Source organism: Anser cygnoides, chromosome 8 (genome assembly GCF_040182565.1).
Source record: "Anser cygnoides isolate HZ-2024a breed goose chromosome 8, Taihu_goose_T2T_genome, whole genome shotgun sequence".
Taxonomy (NCBI): Eukaryota; Metazoa; Chordata; class Aves; order Anseriformes; family Anatidae; genus Anser; species Anser cygnoides.
In genome coordinates this window covers 4,559,459-4,581,825 of record NC_089880.1, presented here as the reverse complement: position 1 = coordinate 4,581,825, position 22,367 = coordinate 4,559,459, and the positions used below count along the sequence as shown (strand labels likewise).

The 22,367-nt window shown below is 39.3% G+C and overlaps 1 long non-coding RNA gene across 3 annotated transcripts in view; it reads right to left on the bottom strand.

The window, feature by feature from the left end:
- Positions 1 to 20,653, bottom strand: part of LOC106039409 (uncharacterized) — a 319,959-nt gene extending 299,306 nt beyond the window's left edge. Inside the window, exons 1-3 of one of the 3 annotated variants that reach the window (XR_010833403.1) lie at positions 20,103 to 20,653; positions 14,215 to 14,301; positions 13,273 to 13,369 (exon numbers count right to left, since the gene is read on the bottom strand). This is a non-coding gene — a long non-coding RNA (uncharacterized lncRNA). The remainder of the gene's footprint in view (positions 1 to 13,272; positions 13,370 to 14,214; positions 14,302 to 20,102) is intronic. The other 2 variants (XR_010833405.1, XR_010833406.1) reach the window with 2 other exon arrangements.
- Between the last annotated feature and the right edge of the window lie 1,714 nt (positions 20,654 to 22,367).

Sequence of the window (22,367 nt, the reverse complement as noted above, 5' to 3'; positions counted from 1 at the left end):
AGTTTAATTCAAGAATGTATATATTGCTCTAACTACAACCATACCTAGAATCAGTATCCAAACAGCGCCTCAAGAAATAAGTAACTATACATACATTGCTCCTGACAAAAGCCTGTGTAATCCAGTGTAAAAATATATCAGGAAAGCAACTGTACAGCCTTGTCACAGATTGAGTTTCTCCTAAGAGAGAAATTGTCCTCTGTCACAGAAGTCTGAACCAATTAACAAATGATAAGAGAAATGGTGAACACATGTAAACACTCACTGCAAATAAAGACAAACAATTATAACAAAGAGTGATCACTGAAAAGCCCTCACACATGGGGAATTATCCTGACACATGGAGATGCTTTGTGTCAGTCTACTCAGCTAAGCCTTTAACTCAAATTATGCTTGCATTTGTTCCAGTGTTTATTCATGTTCTACATACTGACCCTTTCCTAAAATTTAAACTTTTATTGAAAACAGAAGTAAATCTAATACAACCCATGGGCAAAGACAGCTTGCTTGCTTCACTTGAAGTCATTCTCATTTATCTTTGCATTCCCATCAGCCCTCAAAGAGGCTCGTGGGGCAGCCCCCGGCAAGTTATTCACTCTCTCATTTTCCCTATGACAACATTTTAAAGGTTCCCTCTGATCTTAGCTGCAAATCTAGGACTGCTAACAGTCACCAGATTACAGAAGCTACAAAAACAAATCACGAGCTATTTCATTGTTTCATTGTCCTCCAGGACCTTCAGCATTTCCTGGAATGTATCTTCTCATAGCCTGTCTCAGATGGAGTTAGTTTTCTAGTTCCCATCCTGCTCAATATAACCCAGAAGTCTAGCAGAAAGTTGCTGAGTAAACTTCAGTGTACTTATTAAAAATATTTACACGTATTCCACTTTCATTCTTTTAGTCACAAATATGCTTTAACCAACTGAATTAACAGATCTTCCAGCATGTTGATAACAAATCATAGAATCATTAAGGTTGGAAAAGAACTTATTTCTAGTAAATTTGTTTTCATGTGCGCACAAACTAGTAAGTAATTGGAAACACTAGATCTACAGACATAAAGGTAGGAGTCCAACCTGAGGGGGGATGGAAGGACTCAGCAGGGCAGGGCGGTGGGTTACAGCAGGGCCAATCCCACAGTACCCGACAAGGAGAGCAGTGCAGCTCCGAAGACGGCATCTAGATTCAACCACAAGCCCCAGTCATCATGCGTCTTAGTGGTGACAAGGTAGGTCCACAGTCAAGCTAGGCAGTCAGTTCATATCTCAGCATCAGACACAGTCCAGAGGTTGCCAGACAGGCCCATAGTGACAGAACAAGCTTGCAGCCAAGCTAGGAGGTACATGCGTAGGCCATGCTGCAAATCAGCAGGGTCTGCAGACAGAGACACAGCTAGGCTGGAGAACAGCACTCCTACCATAGCACTCAAAGAGGGAGTGATAGACCAAAGCTGAGTTTAAACAGAGTATCATAAATAGGCAGGTGATGGGAGGCATCAGGTGAGTCTGGTCAGGGCCATTAAGGCCTATTGGTGCCTCAGGGCACCTGACAGAAGGCTCCTGGAAATCAGTGAGATGATGACAGTTCACTGTCTCAAGAAACAAGTCATTCACCCTGAAGAACTACAGCCAATGAGGAATAAATCTTAATCTGATATCAGTGTTCCTGTTCATCATGGTATCCTTAAAGGAAATCACAAAATTAATCTTTGATGAAAATGGGGGCAATGTTTATATCTCTCAGTCTGCCTAAACCCTTTCTTTATGACAGTTTTTTAGCTCTGTTAGTAATTAAGATTTTTTTTTTCATATTTGTGTAGGAAGAATTTTGCTCAAAGGACAACACAGCTGTCAGTAAAGTAAAAAGAACTGGCTCTTTCTACCAGGACAGTTTTCTGTTGGACTTGTTCTACACGACTACTCAATGTGTCATACAAATCAGGCAATGATAAGCTCTAAATTGCCCTTTGTTAGATTCCAGATACATTAGTAACAGCTGATACCCTAAGGATCTCTTAGGGCTTAATTCTACAACTCTTCTTCATGCACATATTCAACTGTAAGATGTGGAGAAAATGCATCTTTCTAGGCTGGCAGAAACCTCCATTAAAATTCTTTTTAAATCTACACTAAAAAAAAAAAGCTTACAATGTGGGGGGCTACAAATTTGACTCAACTAGACTATGGTGACAGAATTTCCAGACCTTTCATATCAAAGACAGATGGAGTAAGGGGAAAAATAGGGTGGACAAACACCATAGCAACCCAAAACGACCTGCATTGCAGCTGTTACAAGAGAACAGGTCAGGGAGTTAGAACAAAATAGAGTCCAGCTGCTATTTCCATGACAAGTGGGAAAGGTTGTTCCACTTCTAATGCAACCTGACAAAATAACAAAACTGAGCTTCTCTTGGAAGAAGGAAATGAAGAACTTAGTAACCGGTGATTTTCTTTTCTAGAAGACATTCAGAATGCAGTTAAGATTGTGCTTGTGTATGATTATAATGGGGAAAAAAAGAAAACACAAATCTCAACTGAAGGAGAATCTCTCTGTTCCTCAAACAACTAGATCTCTGCAAAGGGAATTGCTTTACAGCTATGTGAAAGCCAATGTTCTTACTGGAACACACCTCTCACATATGTTCAAGTGACTCAGGTTGTTCTTCCATCCTAGCAGTTTCTCCATTACTGTGTTTTTCCTTGTAGTTGTTGGGCTTAGATGTCAGCAGTTTATTTTCAACTATTTTATGTTAAAAAAAAAAGACTAATGTAACATAGCCACTATTCAACACACGGTGATCTCTGCCCTGTTTCTAGCAAAGCACACATTTATATCAGTGACCGAAGCAATCTCACTGGGGCCAGAGAATACAGGTCACGTTCTTATTAAGAGTCTTGCATGTTTCCTCAACCCTGCTGTTGGATCCTTTCAGAGGAACTACAAACAGTGAACTACCACAGCAAAAAAAAAAGAAGGAAGAATATTTTCAATACCTCATCCAAGTCATCCAAGTCTCTCTTAGCACAAAAATCCTGTCTTTAAACCACTGCATAATTTGATTCAATTTGAGCGTAATATAGTCTGGCCTTTCCAACACCTTTTAAAATTAATTTTCTTCCTGTTTTCTACTTTTTCATCTCCACAGCAGACAAACCTAGTAAACACTAGGAGGGAACAGTCTATACAAACATTAGCACTGCTCAGCATTTTAAATTTGTAGAGTCTGGAGCAATTAACTCAGAGTAACAGTTTACTTCACAGTGTTTTGGAAATGACAGAGTATGCATACAGTTTCATAGCTCATCAGTTTTAGAACATTTTATAAATAAGGGCTTGTAATTTAAGATCAGTTATGACCTAAATCATATCTGATTTTCTAATGAAGTCAATTGATGAAATAATCTTTAAAGCATATTTTAATTCCCAGTTAGGAAGGCAGTAGTAAATATAAAATTCCTAAAGCATTTCCAACAGTTCTTTCTTTCCTGCTTTTGGCTTATTACTGAAGGCATATTTTTATTTAGCCACAAAATACTTTTGTCTGAAAGTGGTATCTATCACAAATGGAAGAAAAATTGTTTTGGATGGATGTTTAAATTGGTTTCCTGCAAATTTATAGTATTTGGTGAACATTTTTAACTTTTTTTTTCCTATAGCCCTTTTTAATAGACAGTATTTATTACCAGCACAGTTCTGACTGAAAACAGCATCTATTTTTCTTTTAATTCCACACATATTGTTGGCTAGTTGTATTTTAACTTGACTGTTCCCATATCTTGACTTAGCACAAAGCAACCAAATTGTCTGCATGCAAAATTCAACATAATGTTGTTCCAGTTTTAACACAGTCAGAGGACAGATATAACAAATGTCTCAAGGATGTTCTGAGTAGTGGTAAACAGAAGATAACAGCGCATGAACAAAGCTATTACTTCCCTGTTCCCCTCTAATTTGATTTTAAAATTAAAATTGAATAATTACTATATAAATATTTTGTCAATCTCAGAACTAAAGCGTTAAGACAATAGCAGGTATTTCTCAAAAACCATGCTAGGAATATTTTGTTCATGTCAGTTTATGTTCAGAACCACCGTATACTCAAATTCTCACTTCAGGATTTTATGAGTATCTTCTAGTGCCATTCAACAGCATTTGTTTGCATGCACAAAGGACCCACAAAGGCTCTATTTGTATCTTTTAGAGCATGCCCTGCAATATGGTGATCCCATTTAACACCAACAGAGCAAGGGATGTTAAGCCTCTGTGACAAATCAAAAAATGGGTTCCTCAACAATGCAGACCTGTGCTATGGCTTAAACAGCCACATCTGTTGCAGGGATTAAAATCACCCTCCAGCAGTAGTCACACAACATTTGGCTGTGAAATGCTGAGTAACATCAAGAGAAAGTCTCTGTTGAAAAATGTGGTGAGGCAGTGCTTGGAAGGTGGTGGGCTGGGGGAGTGAGACACTCAGCGTAAGTTACCCAACCTGAAATTACTAGCTGCTACAAGCTTCAGAAGGGAGGGCTGGCCACATCCCGTTTCCATTCCCTGAGAAAAGTTCTGTTGGAACACTTAATTTGCACTTATGAGTAGATGCACTGAGACCACCAGAGCTCTTTGTGTGACATTCTAGAATGTCAGATGGAAGAAAATAGGAAAAAGCTAAAAATCAACAAAGATAAAAGGGGGGGGGGGGTTGGAACGTGGATAAAATCTGCAGCCTTTGCCCCTTGGTCTCTAGATTAACTTAAGAGAGTTACTGAATAAAAGTTGTAAGGAAATGACGTGCTAGTAGGAAACAGCCAACAAGAATTATGAGAAGTATGGACGATGAAATCCCACACCCCATTCACATGGTTTAAAGTTTCTCAACAAATCCAAGCTGGGGGGATTTCACCGGGATATTATCAAGAGTTCACATACTTTACATACTTGTAAAGAGACCAGAGGATCTATTCTAACGGACTATTCCTTCAGTCCTATGGAATGAATTATCTATGTACACTTGGTCACCTTTTAAAGAGATGCCCTTACAAACTTGGCATTCCTTCTGCTATTTGCCTATGAAAAGCAAGGTTTGGCAACATGGAAGAGAAGAGGTGCTTTGATTCATTTCTCTTCATCACTTTTTTCCTGCTCATAGAAAGGTTCATTATGCTATTGGATAAGCATAGCAGATTAGTTTTTTGACAAGATGCAATTTCATGGAGAGAGAAGCCTAAAACTCAGTTAAAGTTTAGCTTGCTTTTAGAACCCCTTAGTTTTGCATCAGTCCTAAACAGTCTAAAGGGACTTGATGTGCCATATGACTTTCTATTCTCATCAAAACTTAAAGCCAAGGCAGGAAGAAAGGAGACCTTCCTTGAATACTCCACACAGTAAAAGAGTACCTAAAACCGTATACAGGTCTTTTGCTCTTTATGTAGTCAGTGCAAATGTAAAGCTATTACGCTTCCTAAGAATAGCCCAGATTGATGCTGTGATATGGTCAGAGAGAGACCAACCCATCGATCAAAAGAGAAAGCAGTGTTTTTCAATACCACTGAAATTTTTGCTTTGTTGACTATTTTTCTTCTATCTTTCTAAAGAATTAACATTCTGTATATCTGCATACTTCACACTTCATAGGCCTTTACCATTGGACATGAGACTCCCATCGTCTATTCTTGCTGTTGATGCAACTCTATTGCAAAAAAAAAATCATGTAAACATGAAAACAAATACTTTGTTATGAAGAAGACCTCACTATCTGTATGACAGTTGAAGAACTTTATACCTAAAGACGGGATGTGCTATGCCATGATGAGCTCTGACTACAGGAAGTTCTCAGGTTGCAAAACTCACTTGCCCCATATTGCAAAAGAATTAGGGGAAATTTGTATGTTTCACTTGCAAAATAATACTAGTGCAATAATAAGGCAAGATGGAAGAAGTTTCAGAATTCATCCAGTAATTTTTTGCAGAGCCTGAGAGTACCATTATAGGAGTAAAATTCCTGGAGACAGGAATGAGATATGAGAGAGCCTGAGACCCCCGTCATAATGAACGCACGGCTTATTTCCTGGGTGAGTGCTTTGGGGAAGAGATGCTTATGGGGGTTCTAACCTGCTGGCCAACAGATGGCTGACTTCCACAGAGCACTAATGTAGAAGAGGTAAGGGCCACTGCTCCTTATAAAAATGTGCTTTTGGTTTGGTTCATGTATAGTCAGATGCCACAAACTCCACAATGAGGAAAGTCACACCTCCTACAGCACTGAGGATTCAGTAGAATCCCTTGAGGTGCAGCCTTACATTTCAAGCAGAGATTTTGTTTCAAATTTATTTACGAGCATAAGACTAAATATACCACAGGGCATATACAGGGAATGTACAGCTCAGTGACTCTCCACCAGGCTTAGACTGCAGCTATGGCTTGCTTTAATCTGTGTCGTATCGCAGCAGGCTCCAAGGGACCATGTACCACTCAAGCACAAACAGAAAGAATGAACAGGCTACAGGCTTCTCTGTGCCTCTTCCTTGTCTCTCAGATCATGAGTTGAGCTGTAAACTCCAAGGGCATTCCCAAAATATGGCAGTGACTTTATCAGACTGGCTCAAATCCTAAACTGTCAGTTCAGATCCAACTGGGTCATTATTAATTTATTAAGTAACAAAGAGTATGTCAAAAGTGCTAGCGGGTGCTGAAGCAGACGTCCATGTCATGCTGTTAATTACTAACACTATTTGTGGCAGAGAGAAATTGCAACAAGATCCCCTAGGCAAATCTCAGGAAGGTGCTGCTGGGTAGCAAAATTTGCCCGATCACCATACACAATGGCTTGCCAAATGTTTCAGTGTCACGCACCAGTTACGAGCAGGAAATATTTTGTCAAGGAAAGTTGAATTACTTTCACATAAAAAACAAGCACTTCACATTTTCTGTAGCTGCAAGTAATTTCGAATAGGAAAAAGCAGCCTCCCCTTCTAATGCTTGCATAATTAAATAATCTCACTGTTCTTCCTTTTTCTTGCTTATGATTTTCCATTGTAATCCATTAAGCATTATGGTATTAGAAGGGATTTGACACACTAGATTTAATCAACAGTACTCATATATCAGCATTTGTGCTCAGAGAACTACACATTAAATAGTGGTTTTTGTGAATTATCTGACCTTTACCTCTCAAGTCTACACCTCCTAATTACAACTTTCCTTGTTTTGACAAAATACATAGGCAAGGTCAAACCCTGCCACAGCTCTTGCAAATGTCCTCAAGAGGCTTACAGAAATGGTCTATCTGCTTGTACAAACCTTGACTGCAAATGTATTTGGATTATCTACATATTTTGTATTCATGAGGTTTACAGTTCTAGGTTGCAGCCAGGAAAATTGCTTTGATTTTTTTTTTGTAAGTCCCTGAGCAGAAGGGAAATGAAAAAGTGTCATATGCTTACTACCAGACATAGTTCTTTAAACTCCAGCTACATTTCCCCTGACAATTCCTTTTCTGTCAATCCTCCCCTCTTGGAATATCCCCCTGAAATTTCCTGACACAGTAGCAAAGGACATCTTCTAGTTGACATCTTTTAAAATGAATTCTACCAAAGAACATTTGTTTCTTCTCTTGTACCTAAAAGCAGTTGGACGTCATTCTTGGGTCAGAGACAGACAAATGACGTGAATAAATGGTCTTCATTTTCAAGCACATAATTATTTTGAAACACAACAGGTACATTTATCTAACTGTAACCTTAAAGTCCAGATACTGAACTCAGTTCTCATCTCACTGTCATCAGGATTGTAGGAGCTGACCATATGTCTTGTATTGACAAACAATACATTTTTCCACTTAAATCAATACAGACTCAAATCAATATGGTAGGGCTTCATGGATTTTGTATCACAGATTTATCTCCACAAAAATGTACCTAAATATTCAGCCTTTAACTCAATTTTTAATAGCTCAGCAGTCAGGACACTCAGGCTCTGGAATATTTTCAATCCCAGTGGTCTTCTGGAGCAATTAGAGTAATATGTAAAGCCTGTAACTGCTGGTTTGCTCGTGGAATTTGAGCACTACTCAAGTAAATGGAAATACTTCAACTGCTATGAATGGATCTGGACCAGTCTTCAGGAGTTCAAGGAAAAAAAAAAAAAAGACTAGCACCCCCAGCATGCATAACTGCTGTTTGTCCTCCTTCTCAGAAAATCTGGTCAGAGGCAGAGATGAAAAAGCCAACTCCAATCTCACTGGCTGGTGCTTTATTCACTACGCCTTATGTCTGTCACACTCCTACCTCACCTGCCCTTCACATGCCCAAGCTGTGACCACACGCCCTGCTCCAGCTCTTTTGTCAGAGAAACAGCAAAATTGCATTGGAAGTTAAAGAATGTTTCTCTTCTTATACTGTGATTCAGCTCCTCCTTTCTCATTTCCGGGTAGTTGAACTTCAGCTGGGACAAGGATTTTCAAACACAGAGAAGATAGGTTTACTACAGGAGCCTGCAAGACTATTTTTCTTCTTACAAAAAAAAAAAAAAAAAAAGAGCCAGGAGAGACTTGATCTAAGAGAGACTTTGATTAAGAATACTGAAATCCCCATCTTTCTCTTTCATTTTGTGTCTTCGTTTCATATTCCAGGCCTAAATACCTGATCTGAATTTTGGTAGGATGCTAGCATGACTTTGGGGCTCCCTTAGGAACAAGGGGGCATTTCAACACTGAACCATCACTACTTCTGGAATACTAATATCTTTTCCTTTGTGTATTCCAGTCCATTTGCTAATTATATCCACCATTATGAGGTGCAAAATCCAGAACATAATGTGGAGTACTCTTGGCACATTTTGCTTAAGAAAATTTCACATATGCTGGAGTCAAACTCACAATCTGCTGGAATTTTAACTGCATTTCCTCCCTGAAACGTCTCCAGTAGCATTATCCTCTTGGTTCATTTTGGCCTTCTGTGACTTACATTGCTTAACTAATCATATTTTAATAAAAGAGAGTGCTTGTTTAAAAAATAGTAAAGGGAAGCTGTTTCCTTAATTTAGTTTACAATTTGGAAGGGTGAATATACAGTACACCAAAGAGCTGAAGCAAAATAGGTGAAAAAGAAGGCCTTCCTTCCACAGCACACAGTACTAACAGCTGGTTAAGGACAACAGGCTGCTCAACATCATCTTGGATACAATTCATTCCCTTTGAAACTTAAAATCTCAATAGACAATGCAGAACAAAATATTCTCTCCTGCTGCCAACTATTAGTATTTTGATCCTGTTAGGCAATGAAGGAAGATTTTTCTAAAGCTGTAATAACAGGCAGGTGAGAAATATGTTCATTCTGGGTGGAGAGTGAAAAATGAAGGTAAATGTAGCCACGTCCACTGACTGCTGTTGCTACCACCAGAGAAGGCAAGCTGCAAGCTGTCTGTTCCCTAGGCGTTTACAAGGAACTTGGCACCTACAAAGAGTCCACAAAAGGCTACCATTCTGGCAGCTCCAAGAACTAGATTTAGAGGAGGTGCCTGAAGGACAGCGAGCCCACACTATCAGCACACAGCAGCACTGCCACCCATCCTGCCAGCCAGTGTACTGCCAGGAATTCCCTGCAGGCTGCTGTCACTGCTTTGGTGTTCAGAGCTGACAGAGAGAGAGAAGACATCAAGATACAGGCTCAAGGGACAACCAGAAATGCTGAGTTTTGAAAGATGAGGGAGAAAGAAATAGTGAGGATCGAGGGTACCAGATAAGATATTGGAAGGATAAGACTACCTGGAACTCGACCATTAAATAATAATTGTTAAAAGCAGCAAAGTGCAAAGTTGGTAAAGCGAGACTGCAAAAGAAATGTTCTGTGGAGATCTGGGAGGAACTGAGGAATGGGATATATAAGGTGTTCTCAAAAATGTGGAAGCAAAAGCCTAGCAAGATGTGAGAAAAATGTGAAAATTTGTTCTTAGTCCAAAGTAACTTCTTTTACTGCAATTTGTGAGCATGTTGAATGCTGATAGGAAGGAAATAAACTTTTTTTTTTTTTCCTTTTAGAAAAACTGTATTCTGCGTTGTAGCTTCCTTGTAACTCGCTGGGAAGCATTTGAACAAGACAAACCAACACCATAGGCCACTTCCCAGCAGAGCAAGTGAACTCATAGCTCCTTATGCACTGGGTGGATTGCTGTCAGACCTTGAGCAACCTAACCTGAAGTTCATTCAGGCATCTCTGTGCTGCACTGCAGTCAAAATTTTTTACTACAGCATTAGCAGAACCAAAGTCTGAGAAATATGAACCTTTACGGGCACCTGTATACCTTCAAATCCAGAAGACTTGCCGTCATCCCACTGATCTGTTATCTGGGCTACTGTACTTCATAGAACTGATTTTGGGGAGATGAAAAAGCTATTTGTTGTCATAGAAACAGTATGCCTTTGTGCTGCTGTGCAGCCTGATATGTGAGGATATTATTGTCTGGCCTTTTTCCAGGCATCCAGATTGAGAAATGCTAAAATGCTTTTAAAAAAGCCCCTGAAATTTTGCCAAACAACCAGATCTACAATTTCCACAAACATATTCAAATATTTACTAATTGTTGTGGATAAATTTGAAAAGCCCTGGAAACAGGAATACAGAGAAAAGTGTTGAGAAAAAAAAAGTATATTGTTTGCCCCAGAATACAAGCAAGCAATGTGGATATTGTTAGGCTACAGGAAATGTCCAATAGTCTGTAATCGGTTATGAAGCCACAATTAAAACATCAGCCAATTGTCTTCAGTTCCCACCACTTAGCTGAGGCTAATATTTTAAAATCCTATAGCTAGTGAGGTAATTAGAGTTAACACCACAAAAGAAGATATCCCAAAGGCTTAACAGCTGGCAAAGAACATCACTAACCAAGAGGAAAGTAAGGTACTTATGACTTTTCCTTTATATTCTTTATGATTCAAGAATGACAGTATCAGTAAATTATTAAGCAGAATGTGCGGTAGTGACCAAAACTCCTAACGATCCAGCCAAACCCCTGTGTTGCCCTAATGGCTCCAGGGCAAGACATGTTTACACCTGAGATACAATTCATAGGCTACAGAAACGTGAAGCAATCGGAAGTGGTTAAGATGGTCTCATTTAGTTTTGACAAAAGATATTTTCTTTTACACAAACATTTTTTTTCCCCTTATATTTTTTTCCTGAAGTATATTCATCCTCCACTCCCAGAACAATATTTCTTGGTTATGACAGAGTGGAGCAGTAATTCTGAAGGTATTATTAATTCATAGAAAAGGTAGATTTTTAAACTATTTCATTTGGTAAAAGAAGGAGCCTGACTAGGATAGATTATGACAAAGTTTAGGTGCATGCTGGCCCTATGTGAAGAAAAAAAGCAGTTTAGATTATAAAGGTGACCTGTTAATCCATCTGCATTGAAACTCCCTGCTCTTATCACAACAGTCCAATTTTCTCTCCATTTGTTCCAAGTAGTTCAAAACACCATCCCATTTAGCATATAGAAATCACCAATCCCTTGCTGGAAGCCAGAAAAAATGATCCAAACGGCCATATTTGTCCTGCGTGAAGAAAAAGAAATAGCCCTGTGGCTTGCAAATGGCCTGTCTCTGTCATGCAGGCAACTGGAATTCATCTATGAGTTAATGTCCAACTGTTTTATTGCCCCATAAAAATATTCTTTACTTACTGAAGGAATCTGCTTCTATTATAGAATATATCTTACTCTTCTCCTACCTCCACTGAAACAGTCAGAATGCCTCAAGAATTGTAAACATGCCATTATTCAACCTTTAGCTCTCTCCAGCCATGAAACTGGGTGGACAGGGCACTAACCTGAGCTGTGAGGAAAGTAAAGCAAATCTGCTGGAGGAGCAGCTCAGGTGGGAGTGCTCTTCTTACATTTAGAGTGCAATTGCTCTTGGACAGCAGCCTAAGGATGCAGCCAGCCAAATGTCTGCCTCCTATGCCAGATCCAGCATCCCTCCTATATTCAGGCTTCCTTTTGAAGGTTTAGGCCTTTCATATTCAACTTAATTGCCAGCTCTAGGAGCAATTTAATGCAATGCAGGAGGGCATAAGCCACCGGGAAAAGAATAGCATGTGAAAGACAAAATTGTCAGTAAAGGGCTAGTAATTTACACTGTAATTGTTCCTGTATTATGTGTATAATTACTTGAAATGGAACAGCAGGATAAAAGAAAAAAAGCTGCCATTTTCTAGATTCTTATGACTTCATTGACTATTCAGACTGATGCCACTTGTTGGAACTCAACAAAAGACGCGAACTGAGAAGCCCATGGTGATACCATTTCTCACCTAACGACAGAGTGCAATCACACCGTGACTTTTACCCACATTTCCCTTCAATAGCAATCCTGTGTGACCACCAGCTGGAGAAAATCCGGCCCAGGCCCTTTTCCTTTCCTTCCATATACTGAATAAATATTTTTTAAAGACAAAGAGAGTTTGATTAGAGATGCCACTTTTATCCCGAGAGGAAAATCATGACTTTCAAAGCCTATCAGTTTGGGCAATATACTTTATCAACAAGATAATCCATTTGTTGTCAAAGTCTGTAATTATCCAAGCACAGTAGCGTTGGCTGCTTTGCTGTGTTGTAATTCATTGACTTAAGACTGCAGTTCTTCACTGTACTGCACCTAGACAGAGATGCCTGCCACTGGAACTTGCAGACATTATGATGATACAAACAAATAGTGACATCAACATGTATGCAAACACGGCAAAGTCCAGTTGGTTTTGGAAATTTATCAATATTATTACAACAGTTGTTAGCTAATATGACATTCTTTTACTTTGTAAAAAGTCAGAATTATTTTGATGTGGTAAAACACAAATTTATTTGGAGTCCCTGGACACTACTTGGGAGATGTAGAAGGCACTGAAAAATACTACTATATTGCAGCTAGATATTTAAAGAGCTGTAAGTCAAGTATCTTTCTTCTATTTATGATATACTTATCTGTAGTAGCTAAAATCTTACAGGAAATTCAGATCTATTTCAAACACAGGGAATGGGCAGCAACAAGTGAAAAGCTGAGTTTGGGTTCTTGTTTGGCTTTGTTTTTATGTGAAGAGCTTGTTTTGATTTTATTTCTTCTTTTTACAGATTCATAATTTATTGCTGCAATATATAAATTTGCTGTTCATGTTTTTACAGTGGAACTTTGCTTTACAAATATTCCAGAAGGTGGAAAAGGTGTATTTATCTGCCCTCTGCTGGAAACACACAGTAAAAATCCAGCACTGCCAGCACTCACCTGCAGAGCAGAAATGGTTCCCTCTCCAGATACAGAAGAGAAGCTTCATCATGGATTCAGCAGACAGAACATGGGAGGTGGATTTTTTTTAATGTACCTAGTCAAAATAAAATTTGTCTTATTTGTCCAGTATCAGTTTTACTCTAGGATCCTATCTAATCCCACTTAAACCACAGTAAATATAAAGTATATTTATGGAAATCAGGGGAAGTATACTATTACAAAACTGTCTAAATGAAAGCTGAATTATATTGTTAGAAATGTACCTGGTAAAATACGGATTGCTATGTTCAGAGATAGACACGTTTTACATATACTACGTCCCTGTCTGTGGAAATAAAGTACTGATCCAAGTGGATGAAATCCTAAATCAGCTGAAATTTTTTTTAAAAAAAAAGTGCTCAACAAAACTACATGCAGAAAGGAACTGATGCTGTTAATCAGAACCAGGGGTAGATGGGCCTATGTTAGAGCAGCTATCCCTACAATAATAAAGAAGTGAAAGACCTGCCAAAAATGCAATGCACTTCCAGCCCTATTACCATATTTACTACTCTTCTGAAACCGTTCCTCCTCATAATCAACATTGTAAGATGTTTTTTCCTTAAGCATTTGCTTCTGTTTTCTTGATTTCCATCAGCTGCTTTAGCTAGTTGTTGTTTTGAGGGAGGACTTACATAGGGTTGCAAGCACCTGGGTGAAAAATACACTTTCCAGCAGTTCAGCAATAACTTATTGTTGATGGTAATAACGAGACAAGATTTTCCTGCAATGCTATTTCTTTTTTTAACTCAGGTCCAGCTGTGATATCTGTTGGACTATAATTCTAACCTTACAATTCTAGCCAACATGTAGGAACAAGCATAATTAGTTAAAACTAACAGCACCAACCCACTAATTAGCATACAGATTGTATTCTAAAAATCACACTGCTTCTTCTACCTGGCTCTGCATTTAGCTCGCCTCCTTGTATGTGTTGATTCAGACTGGCCAAACGTCAAAGAGCCCAGATGTTTTTCCAAAGATGACCTTCAGGATTACAAAGGACATATGCAGCATTACACTTTGTGTTTCACTATATATGCATTTTACATTAATTTGGTTAGCTCAGGCTTCACCTAATGAAGCACTTCACCCTTTTGTTTCTTTCTTAGTGCTGGAAAATGCTGTCATATTCAACACCAGCACAACTGTCTCCTAATTTTATTCCTTTACATTGTGCTTTGATCCTTCCAGTCTTATATCTATAATTGACTTTTTTTTAATTTCTTTCCTCAAAGAAACATTTCAATCCTCCTGGAGGTCCTGACAGAATTGCATCCTATGGCCTTCAATTTCATAGCAAAACACACACTAGAGAAACATAGGAAGGTAATGCCATTTTAAATAAAATATTAGCCTGTTCTCTACTACTTTTCATGCTGATGTTGTAAATTAATTTTTAATCAGTTCTTACCCCAGATACATTCCTCCTTTAAGCATACACTTATCACATACTGTTAAAAGCATTTCTAAAAGGGCAGTTTAAGCACATTGCCAAAGCTGCTCCTTAGAAGCCCTCTTACTCACATTTATCTCTGGTATCAGCTCCCAGCCATGATGTTTTCCCTTTTTACAGGCTTATAGATGAGTATTCAAGCTCTGCTTTGGATTACAATCCATTTCTGCCTTCTGGGTTTGCTAAAAGGGATTCTGTATTAAACAGGAGGCTTTCAAAGTTGCAAAGAGCAGTTAGGAATCCATCTACTACGTGTATTTTACAAAGTTCCTTCTAACATTTCCTTAGTTTTAAAATACAGAAATATAAGAAGAAACAGTTAGCCATACCACTATGAAGTTTCATCCTGTTCTGTATGACTGAAGTTTTTTGTTATAGTAAGGACAAGATGAGGTCTGTGACCATAACACATGAATGAAAAATGACCAAACTTTATACAGACAACATTGCTTAGCAAATGACTTTTCATTATGAACTCTTCTGTTGATTCTCATCAGCCAAAGTTCAAGCATTCTGCCGTCATTTACCTTGGGGTTATCTCCCTCAGACTAACTTTACTGGGGGAAAAAAATAACCAAAATCATGTATTTTTCAGAATTGCAGATTTATCACTTTCACTGGAAAGTGGGTCCAACTAAGAAGTGTATTTCCTTTATGCTTTGTCACCACCATATCTTGCTAAATCCTCCCAGAATCTTAACCAATGTCAGCTCAGTAAACATTTAATGGATTTTTTTTTTTTTTAAACTTTCGGGTTAATAACTGTTTTAGAGCAGCAAAGCCTTTCTATGGAGTCTTTTTATGCTGCAGCCTGTATGATACATTAATTGGCTAATTGGCTCCTTAACCAGCACCATGTGTGGGTGTCTGTCTGCACACATTAATGCTGCAGACAGACACAAATTCCACACTGCACAGAAGGAACTCTGCATACAAGCAACATGCCCTGCAGAGGAGCTCCTTGTTTTTAGTTGTTTTTTTTTTGGGGGGGGGGGGGGGGGGGCGGGGGGGTTGGTTTAATTTTGTTGTTGTTTTGTGCTTTTTTGGTTTTGTTTTTCTTGGGGGGATTGGGGGAGGGGGAAGGGGGGAGAATGTTCCCCCCCACCCAGTTTAAATGCATTAACCTGCAGGATAACTGCAAACCCCTTCGTTTTCTCTGCAGCCAGGCAGGACATGACTGATAGGTGAGGCTCAGCAGAAAATCTGGAGTCTAGTGGGGATTTATTCTGTTAGGACAATGGTGTGGAATACTTGATAAGACTGTTTATTATAGCAGTTTTTAAGCTGTTGCTTAAAAATATAAAAACATTACATATGTTTTTAAGCTATTGCCAAGGATGTCTGGGCCAATTAAATTATATAAATAACCTACAACAGACATCCAACCTATGACTTGACAATCTGGCACCAAAGTGAGCACGTGAGGCTTACAAGCTGACTGCGTCTAGGAGAGGAAGGGAGGAAATTTTTCTTTTAAGTGATAGTGACTGAGGCGGAGGTCACCTCCTTTCAATTCATGGTCAGCTGACAAAAACTGATAGCACAGCATACAACCAAGCATCATTAATCCCAGCCAGTTACTTATCTGCAGTATATGCCCTGAACTTTAACCATTATTGCTGTTCTAAGAGGAAAATGAAATAAAACCCAGAGGCATACGGGTTTTTTATGGCTTATATAGCTTCAGTTGACACAAGCCCTGTGCAGGATAATTCTAGAGACTTAACATCTTACAGACAAAATCATAGATGTTAGAAATGGATAATATCTGTTAAGCCATCTGTTCTATCTCATTGCCAAGGCAAAACTGTTTCTACCACATATTTATTTGACTTTTACATTAGTTTTAAATACTCCGGCAGACGGAGCTTCCACTATTCCCCCAGGAGGTTGGGCTTACTGCAGAATACTTTTCACTGGCAAGATATTTTTCCTCATGTTCAGCTTAAACTTCCCCCTTTTTAATTTCATCCTATGACCTTCATTATCCTCTATTTGTGCATATGCAAGTTTCCATGTTTCAGCACAAAGGAAACAGAAGCTGTACACATCAAAGACTGTTATGTAAATAGGTTTTAAAAGAGTAAAGAATGCATACACAGAGACGGTCAGCTTCAGGAGCAGAGAAAATGGAGATGGAGAAGCCGCAGATGGAGAACTGGACGCAGTCTCCTCCACCATCAACCAACCTTGACAGTGCAGACTAACACTGGCCATGTCACTATGTCCACCTGATGTTCAGAAAGGATCAGAATCATGCAGTTAGCCTGATGTGATTGCTAGTCTGCGTGAAATTCTCAGAGTAGCATTTTAGGGTACCCTTTTGCTTTCCATTAATACATGAATATCTTATTAGTTAGGCATCGGAACAGGCTGCCCAGAGAGGTGGTGGAGTCACTGTCCCTGGGGGTGTTTAAGGAAAGGTTGGACACGGTGCTTAGGGACATGGTTTAGTGGGTGATTTTGGTGGTAGGGGGATGGTTGGACCAGATTATTTTGGAGGTCTTTTCCAACCTTAATGATTCTGTGAACTTGGAGTGCTGGGAGAAGGACACTATATACTGCTATATCTCTGCACTGACTACTTTTTTTTTTCTCTCCCCAAAACTGAGTAAGATTTTATATCTTTAATGCATGCCTTTAGTTTTTGTCTATAACATATTTTTCCACTTAATAACGCTTACTAATTTGTAGCTTAAGTTAATAAAATATAATCTGTTACAAAATTCAATGACTATTTTTGCTCTGTTTAATATAAAAAGAGAAGAACCCTTCTGTGTCATCAGATCTGAACTTGTGTATCTAAATAACATTCAAAAGCAACTTCTTCATGCATAGTCAATTTTCTACAAAGCCTAAGTTTGTTTTGTTTTTCATTTTGTTTTGTTTTTCCAGCAGATGAAGCTGACAAAATTAATTTCAGAAAATTTCGCTACATATTGCCTCTTTCAAAATAAGAACTATTTCTCACAGTTCCCAAAAGGAAAATTGCTTGCTTTCAAGACAGACAGTGGCCCACAGCAATACTGAGAAATACCACTAGCAGAGGCATAAAGTTGATCTATATACATACATACATATATACATATATATATATATAGAACAGTTTATTACTGTATCTAGGTACCATATGCACTCTCCATAATAAAAAAATAAAATAAAATCTAGGACAATTATTGTCTCCAATGAGATGATGAGATTTCATAAGATTCAGCGACACATTTTGCCTAATCTAGAAATAAGTTTTCAGTCTCAGCCTCACAGTTCATTTATAAAAACTCATCTCAACTTCTCTATTGCCTGTAGAAACAGAAATCTTGTAACAGCATCCTCTCCAAAGGATGTTAGAACATGAATGGAACACTACTATCTAGCTACTCAGGTTTACTTCAGTCACAGCCCCTGAAAAAGATTCATAATTTATATAAAGTAATGTATCTTCATCAAGCATCTGGACACTTACAACAGCCAGCTATAAAGACTGAAAACTTGACTGTACTAAGAACATTCCTCTAGCTGTCTTTCCAGAAGGCAGTTTAGGAACTGAAAAGTCCAGTAACATTTTTAAATCCTTTATAGTATTTCTCCATACTCAAGTTCACTGTAGACTCCATGAACTCTGTTTATATTCCACTTGTATTTTTGGCCATGTTTTTCATCAAAATCTGTCCCTAAAATTTAAACCGTGCTTCAGCATACATATGGCTACTTCTTTTGTTCTTGTCTCTCTTTTTCTGATGCTTTCAGCTTTTTTTTACAAGCTGGTGACCTTCTTTAGAATACAAGAAATGTGTTTTGATTGCAGTGGGAAGTGTCACAGGAGAACAAGAGAACTCTACAGTCAGAGTCATCATATGACCAGAAAGCTATTAGCTGGCCAAACAAATGGATTTATCTTGAGTCACTAAGTTCATTTAAGGTCTTTTTAATTAATCTATGCTGATCATAGTCAATGTGATAAGGAATATATGTGATACGATCAATCAATCAATAAATAAATAAAACCTGTCTTCTTTACCAGTAATTAAATAACCCAAAAGAATGACAGCCACCTGAGAATCTCTAAGCTTATTCAAAATTTTACCAAACAGGACTATGGAAGAGCAGTTCACTCCTCTCAGCTAGACCAAAAATTAGACACATCAATTAAAGTTGTTCTCATTATTTGGATGTGCCTTTTCTCACTGAAGTTTTTTTTGTTGTTTTTGTTGTTGTTGTTGTTTTTCAGCTGAAAGAGCCTGTGTAAAACTAACTGAAGGGGGTCAAGATATATGCGGATAAACATTAAACAATTGGAATTAAAAATATATATTACTATTTCTATTGAAACAGAAAATAATATTTTTATTTAATTTCTTTCCTAAAAGAACAAGGCAACAAGTATCTGGATTAGGGTGGAGACTTGTTCCTTTCAAACCCACTTTACAAGGAAGAAGATTCCAACAGAACACTAACAGCAAACATTACACTTATCCATCTTTCTTTAGTTGCAGACTTGCTCTTCTGTGGATATTTGGTATATAAAATAACACAAACTGTTTTATTGTGCATGTGTGAGCTGTAAGTCACACTGTACACTTGTGCACATGTATATCCACACATTTCAGTATGAATTATGGCATATAGCACATGATGCTCTTACACCTTGCCATGATGTTCATGGAAACAAGCAGCTAACATTAGCTAAGGAAATTGTCATAGCCACTGTGCCTCCCAGACAATTCAGAACACAGAGAGATGGGCACAGTTCTGCCTCTACATGCACCCAGACAAGTCCTTGGAATCCCACTTCCTTTCCCTGAAGTTCTATTTATCTCTCTGCACTACACACTGAGTGCTGCAGACTGCGACCTTGAGGCTTTCTCACCACGCAGTCACAATAAACCTTTCCACCTCTGCAGTCTGATGCTCGCACTCAGATTACCTAGCGAGCCCTGTGTTTGGCATTCATTACCTATCTTCTTCAGCATCTCCCTATTCTCCCTGTCTGGCTGAAACCGAAATTTTATCAGCAATGACTGCAGGTTCCTTCCAGGTCATTAACAGAAATGTTGAATGCTGCAACTCCAAGACCAGAAGCTCCAAAACTCCCCTGATAAACAACTTCAAATCCTTTCTGGGTATACATTTGCTTTTGTATCATGCTGCTTTCTTTACCAAAATATCGCATAGGACCAAGACGCTGCGCTACATCAGAAGTCCTTGCCCACAGCATTTCTGACCCTCAGCTCCACGCGTGAGCAGAAGGAACCAGTGCAAACCCCCGGTGCCACACAAGTACCTCAGGAAACGCCTCTGTGAGGGCGGGCTAACCGAGCACCAGGCTGCCTACCTTCCGTGCGGGCGGGCAGCCGCTAGATGGCCGCCGAACCCCGGCCAGAAACCTTCATCGTGCAAAAACGTCTCCTCTCTCTCTTTGGAAGAGGCCTGGCAGTTTGTTTGAAGAGCAGGGGACGGCCACCGCCTCCCACAGGCAGCTGTGTACCCCTGGTGCCCGCAGCGCTGGGGCGCGGGCCGATATCCTCTCACGGCCAGGGCGCGGATTATGTGAGGCGCCTCTGCGAGGGGGCCGAGCTTGGGAGACGAGCTCCTTCATCACTCGTTACCTGTTACCTAATCACAGGCTCAGTAATTAGCTGGTCTTTGTGGCTGGGCATGTTAATGGGCCTGTTGGTAGCTCAGGAAGGTCAAGCTGAGTCTTGCATACAGAGGAAGCTCAGGGTATGTGGGAGGCTAAATCAGGGACACAGCAGAAATGGGACAAGGACTACTGGCTACTGTTTCAGGCTCCCAGGAAAACGCAGTTTTTGGGGTATGAGCATCTCCTCGCCCCAGGATGGCAATGAACTTCCCTCCACTCCTTCCCCCTCCCCCCCCCCCAAAAAAAAAATACGGTGTAAGCACCCCCTTTCTGGCAGTTCTGCCATACAAAGCAAGCACTTTTTCATGGAAAACAAGAAGTGGAAAAGACTCAAAGCAGAGCAAGAGGGAGATCCTGAAGCAGTGGGCTTTTCCACTTCTGGATCTTGAAGGAGACCCCAGCCTGGTCACTGTGGGGACACTGGTGTCGGCGCGGCCTAACACAATGCGGGCAGCTGACAGGACTGCAGTGGCAAAGCACAGAGCACACAGCTGCAGGAAAATACTTTCCATTACTCGCAGCAGTCACAGAGGAATGTGATTTTCAAACAGATTTTTGTGGCATAAAACAACTACAGAAAAGTTCCAGTTTGCTACGCTGCCAGGAGCTGAGCCTACTGAACAAATTATCTGAAATCTTTACAGGTGAGAGGCCACAAGCAAAGTATAAAATAAGACACAGATCACTTACACTCACACAGAATTTCTTAGGTTTTCTCTAGCAAGGCCTGAGAAGAACCTGATCACCACTAAACACAAATCCAAATAGAGCTAGGAGCACTGGTTCTGCTTTTGTCAGAAAACTGTCTCCACTAAGTTACCAGTAGTTTTTATTTACCTGAACTGACACTTACAACAGTGTTTGGTAAGCTGATACAACAACAGTCTGCAACACGTGGAACAACCCTGCACGCTCTCAGCACTATTGTTTGCTAACAGGGTCATATTCAGCAATTGTTGTCAAACCACTAACATACTATCTTCACAAAGATGTCATTGGTTGGTGTGCAGAACACTACCTGTTCAAAGCTGCAAGACCTTTTAGATTATTCTTAAAAATGTTTATATGCATGTCCCCATACAAATACTATCCAATTAAAGACATTCCAGAGGGGGGGAAAAAATCACTTGAGGTCTAGAAAAAAAAAAAAAACAAAACATCTCTGAGGACTAGGGGAAAAAAAAATCTTTGAGGAATGATTACATTACCTGGGATAAGTTAGTCTAAAGCACAAGAGAACAAGGGGGCCATCCTGGCAGATTTTAAATACAGAGGAATCTTCCACAAGCAAAAAAATGTAAGAGTAAGATCTGTAGGCAAAGTAGATGGACTTAAATTGCAAAAAGAGAATTTCAGGCACTTTTAGCAGTAAGGAGAGCAAAGTGCTTTGGATAGACGGCCTGGAGAACTTGCAAGTCCTAACCCACAGAGGTCCTCACAAACAAGCTAAATGCTTTTTCAGGATGTCTTTGTATACTCGTTGTGATTGAAGTCACAGCAATATATTGGATGACTTTTCTGTAATTTTTTCCGTTGCATGATTTTATGCAACACTCAGATTTTGTGATAGTGAAAGGATCATAAAATACAAGTTTGTAATTCATGTTGACTGTTCTCTAATGGAACATATAGCAATGTTCCCCAATTTCCAGTCATGATACAACCCCACGAGAACCCTCATTTTAATGCACTTTTGCCCTTTCTCTTTCCACACCTGGCAGAATTAAGAAAGGAAGAGGTAGGTGGGTTTCAAAATTAACTGAGAGAAAAAAAATAGTAGTGAAGTTCCAGAAATCACCTATGTTTAAGAATGAGCAAAAATTCAACAGATACAAAAGTGGTTCATCTTCGCCAAAATCTTAGTTTCAACCATATGCTGGCACATTCTTTGAGATTAAAGGAAACTACAGTGGATTATTATGGAAAACATGCTTCTCTGAGAACTGCCACAATCCA